We start from the raw sequence: 9166 nt of genomic DNA on the forward strand, positions 1-9166 counted from the left end.
GATGCATGCCAATTTGGCAAACAAACCAAAAACTATTTTGTCACGCTCCGACCTCGGGGAGTGCGACCGGTGCTCAACCGAGATAACCCGGCCGAGCAAGCCTGCTAGATTTCTTCTATCCAACTCACCCAGAAATAAAGAGAAGGTAAACTTAATTAGTTAACACCAAGAGAGTTCATGAACAACACTCATTCCATCACAATTTGTTACTTCATTTATAAAGTCTCAAAATACATACACATACAACATTACTATCTTGACCTTCCCAATACCAATACATAACCCACACCATGTCTACGGAGCCTCTTATGGATACAAAAGAGTACAATGATAGTGCCGGCAATAAGGCTCCGGCTATACCTCAAAACATAATACACATACAACAAAATATGCACAACCTCGAAATGAAGTGGGGCTCACCAAGCCAACCGGGAAGAGAGTGTACTGCAATCACTTGTCAATGCCCTCCGTTGTGGAACCACCTGCATCCATTAAAGATGCAGTGCCCCGGAAACAGGGACGTTAGTACATGTCGAATAGTACTTAGGAAACCAAACACCTATGCAAGGACTTGGAAATACAACATGAATATGATGAATCAGAGTAACAATAAAAGGCTTAGTTAGCCATTTAATCCATAGAAAATTTATTAATATCTTTCAATAACATTTATAAATTCTTAAGTCGGGGATCCTCTACAACTACCTTTACACAAAGCGGCCCTGCTTCCTCACCCCAATGTATGCGGGTGGAGGTACAATCACAATACCAGAAACTCTACACAAAGCGGCTCTGCCGCCTCACCCCAATATACGCGGGTGGAGGTGTATTCATAATACCACAAACTCTACACAAAGCGGCCCTGCTGCCTCATCCCAATGTATGCGGGTGGAGGTATATTCAGAATACCACAACTCTACACAAAGCGGCCTTGCCGCCTCACCCCAATATATGCGGGTGGAGGTGTATTCACTATGCCACACTTCAGATTCCTAAAACGATAATAGTTGGTACAAAAGAGTTCCCTTTCATATCAACTATTTGGCACCTTTGGCCTTAGCAAGAGTAGGTTCATAATGTTTCATCATATGAGAAATAAGTGTTTAATCACATTGATTTCATACAAGATCTACTTCCCCAAAGGGGTATAACATAATTAAGTCAAAAATAGAGAATCATTAACACACGAGGGTTCCGACACATTATGCCAATCGAAAATCAATTTTACTAGTTTGAATACCCCACATCAATAGCGCTCCATATTCTAACTTCACACGATGGAGTTTTGTAAGAACACGAAAATTCCAATACCAGAAAAAGAGTTTAGCCTTCATACCTCAATTTGAGCTTTCCTTAATTTACTAACAGTTCTGAAAATCCTAGCAACTTCGATCTATTTAGAGACATAGTAAAATTGAACACAAATTAGGAAGATATTCATGGTTTCAGCTCATTTGAGCATTTTATCAAACAGTAGGTGTGCGAATTTGATTACAAGGTTCTTCTACAAGATTTTCTTCACTCCACAACTAATTCAATACCAAGAATTTACTCATACTAGTTCAATTGCCTCCCCACCATTCGCATAGCTACATGCATGCATAAATAACAACTCTCATACTCAAGAATCATACTCCCAATTACCCATCTTCTATCTGAACTCGAAATTGAAGACTAGGGTTAGAACCTTACCTCTTGGATGAAAATCTTGTGAGATTTCTTGCTGAATTTCAAAGCTTGGACAAGATGTTGATGAACAAAGCACTTGGGGCTTACTTCTATCTCTCTATAGAAAACTCCACTCTTCTCTCTAAAATGACAGGTTTTGCCTTCAAAACGAGCCCCAGGAGCTTTTAAACAAAATAGGGTCGGGTAAAAAAAGTTAGAAAAATGAAGCCCCAACACAAATATGTAGTCGCATATGTGACCACATAATGCTTCTTAAATCCACATAATGACCCTACGGAATTGGGCACTTCAGCCTCACTCTACAACCAGTCTGTCCGCATACCAATTCTGCAGTCGCATAATGCGCTGTAGAATTCCCCTCCAGAAATTTTCATACGGGATCTGCGATGGGTTGTGCGGCCCGTGAAATGATTATACGGCCACATACTGGACCGCATAATGGTCCGATAATTTGCCCAGATTTCTACTTCAGTCTGCAGCAGATTTGCGGTCTGCAGATCAGTTCTGCGACCGCATAATGAACCGTAAAAACGCCCTGGACTTCCAAATATTTTCTTCAACTCATAAGTCTAACTCGGCATCACGAAACCCCGGGTTTTGGGAAAAAAGTTTTAGGGCCTTACATCTTTCAAAAACAATGATATTGTGACCATAACCAAGCCTTTATAATTACTGAACATGGATCTTTTTGGACCTACTAGAATTGCCAACATTGGAGGTAAACAATATGCATTTGTTATTGTTGATGACTACTCATGTTTTACATGGATAATTTTCCTATCTCATAAAGATGAAGCTTTAAAAAATATTGAGATTTTCTATAAAAGAATTGAAAGAGAAAAGGAATATCTCATCTCAACTATTCAAAGTGACCATGGAAGTGAATTTGAAAGTAGATCCTTTGAAGAATACTGCAATGATCAAGGATATACTCACAACTTCTCAGCCCCAAGATCACCCCAACAAAATGGAGTAGTTGAACGCAGGAATAGAACTTTGCAAGATATGACAAGAACAATGATATTAGAACACTCGTTGCCAAACCACTTTTTGGCAGAAGCAGCCAGCACAACATGTCATATCCTCAAGAGATGTCTCATAAGACCTATCCTAAAGAAGACTCCATATGAGCTATGGAAAGGTAAAAGGTCCACTACAGGTTATTTTCATCTAATCCGTAGCAAATGTTTAATTCACAACAATGATAAGGACAACCTTGGAAAGTTTGATCCAAGGAGTGATGAAGGTATTTTTCTTGGATATTTTATTAACAATAGATCTTTTAGAGTTTACAATAAACGTACATTATGTGTAGAAGAATCAGTGCATGTTATATTTGATGATAATAAAATTATGGCTGAGAAAGGAGTCATTGCAGGTGATGAAGATACAAATCAAGGTGTATCAAAGACAACTAAGTTTCAGGAGTCCACTATCATCAACAGCGAACCTAACGAGTCAACTGATGAATCTATAAGCAATCAAACTAGATCACAAAAAGAGTCGCCTGCTCAAACTGCTAAAATAAGACCAAATGAATGGAGGAGTGAACCGGAATATCCACAAAATTTAATTATAGGAAATCTCAACGTTGGAATGAAAACCATGGGAGCACTAAAGAAAAAGGCAAACATTGCACTTATTTCTTAGATCGAACCAAAGAACATTAATGAAGCTTTAAAGGATTCAAGCTGGGTACAAGCTATGCAAGATGAACTTGATCAATTCGATAAAAATCAAGTATGGGAATTCGTATACTGGGTACAAGCTATGCAGGAACAAAGCCAGATTGGTGGCCAAGGCTACTCACAATAGGAAGGAGTCGACTATGATGAAACTTTTGCTTCGGTAGCCCGGTTAGAATCAATTCGTATACTGCTTGTATATGCATCTTTTAAAGGTTTTAAACTTTTTCAAATGGATGTTAAAAGCGCTTTCTTAAATGGATTTATTGATGAGGAGGGATATGTAAAAAACCTTCCTGGTTTTGAAAACTCACAATTTCCTTACCATGTGTATAAGTTTACCAAAGCCTTGTATGGACTTAAACAAGCTCCTCGAGCCTAGTATGAAATGATTAGCTCATTTCTAACTGATCATAGATTCACAAGAGGTAAAGTAGATACTACATTATTTATCAAAAGATCCTCTGAAGGTAATATTATTATCCAAGTCTATATTGATGATATTATTTTTTGAAGCGGTAACTCTCTCATGTGCAAAGAATTTTCTAATCTCATGAAGAGTGAGTTCAAAATGAGTATGATGGGAGAACTCATATTTTTTATTAGATTCCAAATTCAACAATCTGAGAAGGGAACATTTATCTGTCATACCAAGTATACAAAGGAATATATTCAAAACTTTGGCACGAGTAATGCTAAAGCAATTGGTACACCCATGAGCCCTTCAATAAGTCTTGACAAAGATGAGAAGGAAAATCCAGTGGATGAAACTAAATATGATTGGATCCTTACTTTATTTAACTGCTAGTCGACCAGATATTATATCCAGTGTGTGTAAGTGTGCCAGGTTTCAGTCAGCTCCTAAGGAATCACATCTGACAGCAGTAAAGCGGATAATTCGCTATCTTATTGGAATTATCTCTTATGGACTATGGTATCCACGATCTAACAATTTTAAGCTTGAAGGTTTTTAGATGTTGATCTTGCAGGGGATAAAGAAGACAGGAAAAGCACCAGTGGAACATGTCAACTACTGAGAAATGCATTAATTTCCTGGAACAACAAGAAACAAGGTTCAGTGGCACTGTCCACAACTAAGGCGAAATATATTGCTATTGGAAAGTGTTGAGCTCAATTACTCCGGATTTCTCATCAACTGGGTGACTATGAACTATCCTTTAAACCTATTCAAATATTTTGTGACAATTCTAGTGCTATATGTCTTTCAAAGAACCATGTGCATCATTCTAGAATTAAGCATATAGATATTAAGCATCATTTCATTAGAGATCATGTCCTTAAAGAAGATATTGAATTGATGTTTGTTAGCACTATTGATCAATTAGCAGATATTTTTACAAAGCCTTTGCTTGGAGATAGAGTCTATGCTCTAAGGGAATTACTTGGCATTATTTCGCTTAGTATAAAAAATTAGGACTTGTGTGTTAATTTTTAATTTTTTATATGGTTATTGTTCTATTTTTGTTTATGTGTAATAAGTCATTAGTTTTGTTCCTCCGTTTGCCCTCCCTTTTCACATCGGTCGCCACTCTCTAGAAAGGAAAATCAATCATCATGTCCTTTCACTGACGCCTTTTCCTCTTCTATACTCAACCATCAAATCCCTTAGTTTAAACCCTTTAAATCACTCCCATTCCTTATTCATCGGTTCTATCACTCAGAAACCCTCCTCCAAAACCCATCAATGGCTAAAAACTCCAAAAATCCCTCTACCTCCACTCGAAAAAGCACCCGTTCTAGGGCAAAACCTTCCTTCTCAGCCCCCAAAATCAATTTATTTACGTTCCGATCATTCTGAATGCTTTGCCTCTTCTCAAGCAGAGCTCTGAACGAGAAAGCCCTTGGAAAATGACCCATGGAAGAACCTCCTGAATCTTTCACCACAAAGAAATCCAAAGTAGACCTTTTGAGCTCTTTAGAGTCTGACATCAAGTTCTGGGATACTCCAAATAGAGGCACCTTCATTGCCTTCAAAGACAAGCCTATAGCCTATGGCAGAGTGATCGATTTGAATGATATGGAAGCCCTCAACAACAAGGTAAAATAGCTTTTCGATTTCCAAGGTTGGTCAAACTTCCTCTCTCTACCGCCTCCAAAAGTCTATGAACCCCTAGTTAGTATGTTTTATGCTAATCTTTGTTCTCCCAAACGTGATAAGTTGGAATCTTTAGTTCTAGGGAAGCGCATTGTTCTAGATTGTGCCATGTTTGACTTAATTTATAAGTGTAAGTGTTCTGGTTTCTCTATGATTTTCAAAAGGCCAAATTGCCCCGTGGCCACTTAAACTTGTATTGGTTTGCAAATCCGATACATGAACTTACACTTTTCCTATTTGAATGCTCCAACTTGACAAAATAGATACTAATAAACATCTTTGACCATTGACCATGCCTATGTAGAAGCGGTGCAGCTGACATGGCTAAATTATGTGAAAATCACGCTGCCAAGGTACGTGGATGGTATTGTTTTTTTATTTAAAACAAATATTAGAATTAGAATAAAATATAAATAAGAATGAAAAAATAAAAAATAAAAAGGAAAAAAAGACATTTCTCTCTCCCCTTCTCTTTTCCCGTCCCCTCCCCTCCTACCTCTCTTGTCTTCCCCAGCAAACTCCCAACCATTTTCTGTAATTTGTTTCATTTTCCATCTTAATTTCCCTCCCCCTCCCCTTTCTCCATTTCTTTTTTCCTTCCTCTTCCCCTTCCAATAATCATTTCTTTCATTTGCCAGTGTCCACCCGCCTTTTCCGTCCCAACTCCCTCAACCACCGGTGATCAGAAGATAGCCCAAAATTTGTCGTTGTTCTATCATCGAATTTATCTATACCAAAATAGCAGAAAAAAGGTAGATACTTGCAATGATATTGGGCGACCTCCACTATTTCAAAATCATGGATTTCAATTGATTTTTTCTGAAATTCTAAAAGTAATTAATTTTGTTATGGTCTAATCATGACCATAATGGTGTTGTGAATTTGATTTAGAAATAAAAGAGAGAAAGAACAATGAAGAAAAAGAGAAAGAAGAAGAAAGGAGAAGAGTAAGGAAAGAAAGGGAGGTGGGTGAACGGAGAAGAAGGGGGATGGTTGGGTACGAGTTAATAGGGTAAGTGTCAGGTGTTTTTCCTTTTCTTCTTTTTTGCATTTGTAATTTCTTTTTTGCTGATTTAGTATTTAAAAATGGAACCCACAAAGAACACATGTCAAGTAATAAATAGTCTAGCATATGATGTATTGTACATGTCAGCGCAATTGATATGCACACTCTCCTGGATGTATTTATTAGTATCCATTCCATTAAGTTGGAGTGTTACAAATGGAAAAAGTGTAAGATCATGTATCGAGTTTGCAAACTGATACAAGGTTAAGTAGCCCGAGGCTATTTGCTCTTTTGAAAAATGCATGACCTGAAGATTTTGAAATTACCTTTGATCAGGCAAAGCGTTGCATAGCCGAGTCTCCCTCCAATTTCCTTCCTAACCAGTTAGGCTCCAGTGATGTTAGTTTTGAAACCCGGGTCCTTGCACACATTGTAGCAACAACCCTTCTCCCTCGCACTGATTCATTCACCACCTTTCCTCAACGGGATACCTTTCTTGTTTATTGTCTAGTGACCACGCATAAAGTCAAAATGTCTTCTTGGGTCATAAATTTTATGATTGAAAGTGCTGATGATCCCACTAGTATTCATTATGGTATGGTTATCACTCATTGCCTAGAAGCCCATAATATCTCTATTTCCAGTTACCCCTTTGTCTCTGTCACCAGATCTTATAATTCTAGATCCTTTGCCAGTATGGGGTATGTTTGTGCTAAAGGTACCTAGGTGAAGAAGCAAGAAGGAGGGATTAAGGTTGTTCGGACTGAATCCAAAGCTAGAGCGTCTGGTTCCCATACTGGGGTGTGTGACCCTGAACTTGTGGTGAAATTGACTACTATTGACAACAAGTTGACCATCATCAAGGATCTTCTTGTCTCGGCTCAATCAACCATTGGGGACATTCATGACATCTCTAAGGAGACAGGGTCGGATGTATCAAAGAAAAGGGTCAAGATTCTCAAGTTAGCAAAGAATGCAGTCAAAGCTTTCGAGGAGGTGCACGACATGATCGATGGGGTATCTGTTATAGTGAATGCTATCTTTGATCGTCTGAAGGAGGCTATCTGTAATACTCTCACTTATTTTCTGCGCAATTAGTTGTGAGACATTTTTTTCTTTTTGTTGTTTTCTTTTTGTTGTTTTGGGCTGGTTCACCAACCTTTGACTATTTTGGTAGGACACTCACTATCCCTGCATGACTATCACTGCACTTATGTTCGCTTAGTTTGCTTGAAATATTTCTGTTTGTAGTGTTTTTTATGTTCACATAGTGTTATAATGCTTTTTGTTGATGCCAAAAGAGGGAGAAATGAAATTACAGTACAAGTAGCAATTTTGTTTTCTAATTGTCCTATTGAGGGGGAGTTGACCACTACGAGTATTTAGCACTGCAAGTATACACATCCTTATGACTGTCCTGTTGAAGGGGAGTCAACTACAGCAAGAAAAGAGTCGACTAAACAGAGAAGTAAACTATTTTTATATATATTATTTTGTCATCGTCAAAAAGGGGAGATTGTTAGATATAGATTTCAATGATGAAAAATAGCATATATTTGTTTGCAGGATCACTCAAGACGCAAAGAAGGATGCGAGCAAGTTTTTCAATGATGTTCGAAAGAAGACAGGAACGGAAGGAGTAAACGAAAGGAAGAATTCAATGATATTCAACAGAAACAAGAAAGGAAGGCCCGAGAATTAAGAGATTTGTAAAAGATATGATAACTAGGATGACAGAGCATAAAGAAGGAAGGACCAAGATTTGAGGAGATCTAGCTTGCTCAAATTGCGCCCGCTCAGATTGCGAAAGATATGCGTTGTAAAGGAAATATATCAATCCCTTAGATCAAGGAACAATCTAAGGACCACTCACACAAGGAGATTCTCTTTCAAAAAGGAAATATTGACAATCATGAACCAAACTAAGGAAGCTCTGCATTTATTCTTGGAATGAATCATAGCAGATTCAACTCCAAGGATCAATTCCTTTGGGACAACAAATCTCTCTACGATCTGCTAAAATCAGTCAAGACAAAGTACAAGTATATATTGCAGATTATCAAGGAAGAATCACATACTTTGATCAAATCAACTTCATGCTCTTTGTTCTACTCTAAACAAGCATTGTAATCTAAGTGTAGTTTACTGTGTAATCAGTAGAGAGAAGAAAGAGAGAAAAACTTTGGTGAGGCATTGTATCACAATTATTATAAGTATACTTAGAACCAAGAGTGAGTTGGTATTCGTAGATAACATCAACATAATTGTATGAAGTTATTCGAGGAGCTTTGAAGAGAGAACACCCTTGCAACCCAAGGGGACTGGAGTAGGATTCATATTAAATCTGAACCAGTATAAAACTTTCTGGGTGTCTTTAATTCCTGCACTTTACTTCTGTCTCTAGTTTTATTCTCCCTTTACTTTCAGTCGACTAATTGGTAAACTAGTCAACTACTTAGGATGTAAAAAGAAAAATTGACAATTCAACCCCCCCCCCCCCCCTTGTACTTTCAACTTGGAGTATTTCTACATCATGATTGTTTTTGAGATATAGTGTTAGAGAGATTAAAGAAACAACTTTGGATTCATAAAAGGTCTCTCAGGAACGGGCGCATTAGTTGGAGGTGCTATTGAGTGCATAAGAGGACATAAAATAGTTTATGGGTATTA

At 37.8% G+C, this 9166-nt stretch overlaps 1 long non-coding RNA gene across 1 annotated transcript; it reads left to right on the plus strand.

Annotated features, from left to right (window-relative positions):
- The first annotated feature begins 5973 nt into the window (after positions 1–5973).
- On the plus strand, positions 5974–8887 carry LOC117281762 (uncharacterized). The gene is made up of 2 exons (XR_004512395.2): positions 5974–7964; positions 8063–8887. It is a non-coding gene; the product is annotated as an uncharacterized lncRNA (long non-coding RNA).
- Positions 8888–9166: the final 279 nt, after the last annotated feature.

This window comes from Nicotiana tomentosiformis, chromosome 10, assembly GCF_000390325.3.
Source record: "Nicotiana tomentosiformis chromosome 10, ASM39032v3, whole genome shotgun sequence".
In the NCBI taxonomy this organism is placed as follows: Eukaryota; Viridiplantae; Streptophyta; class Magnoliopsida; order Solanales; family Solanaceae; genus Nicotiana; species Nicotiana tomentosiformis.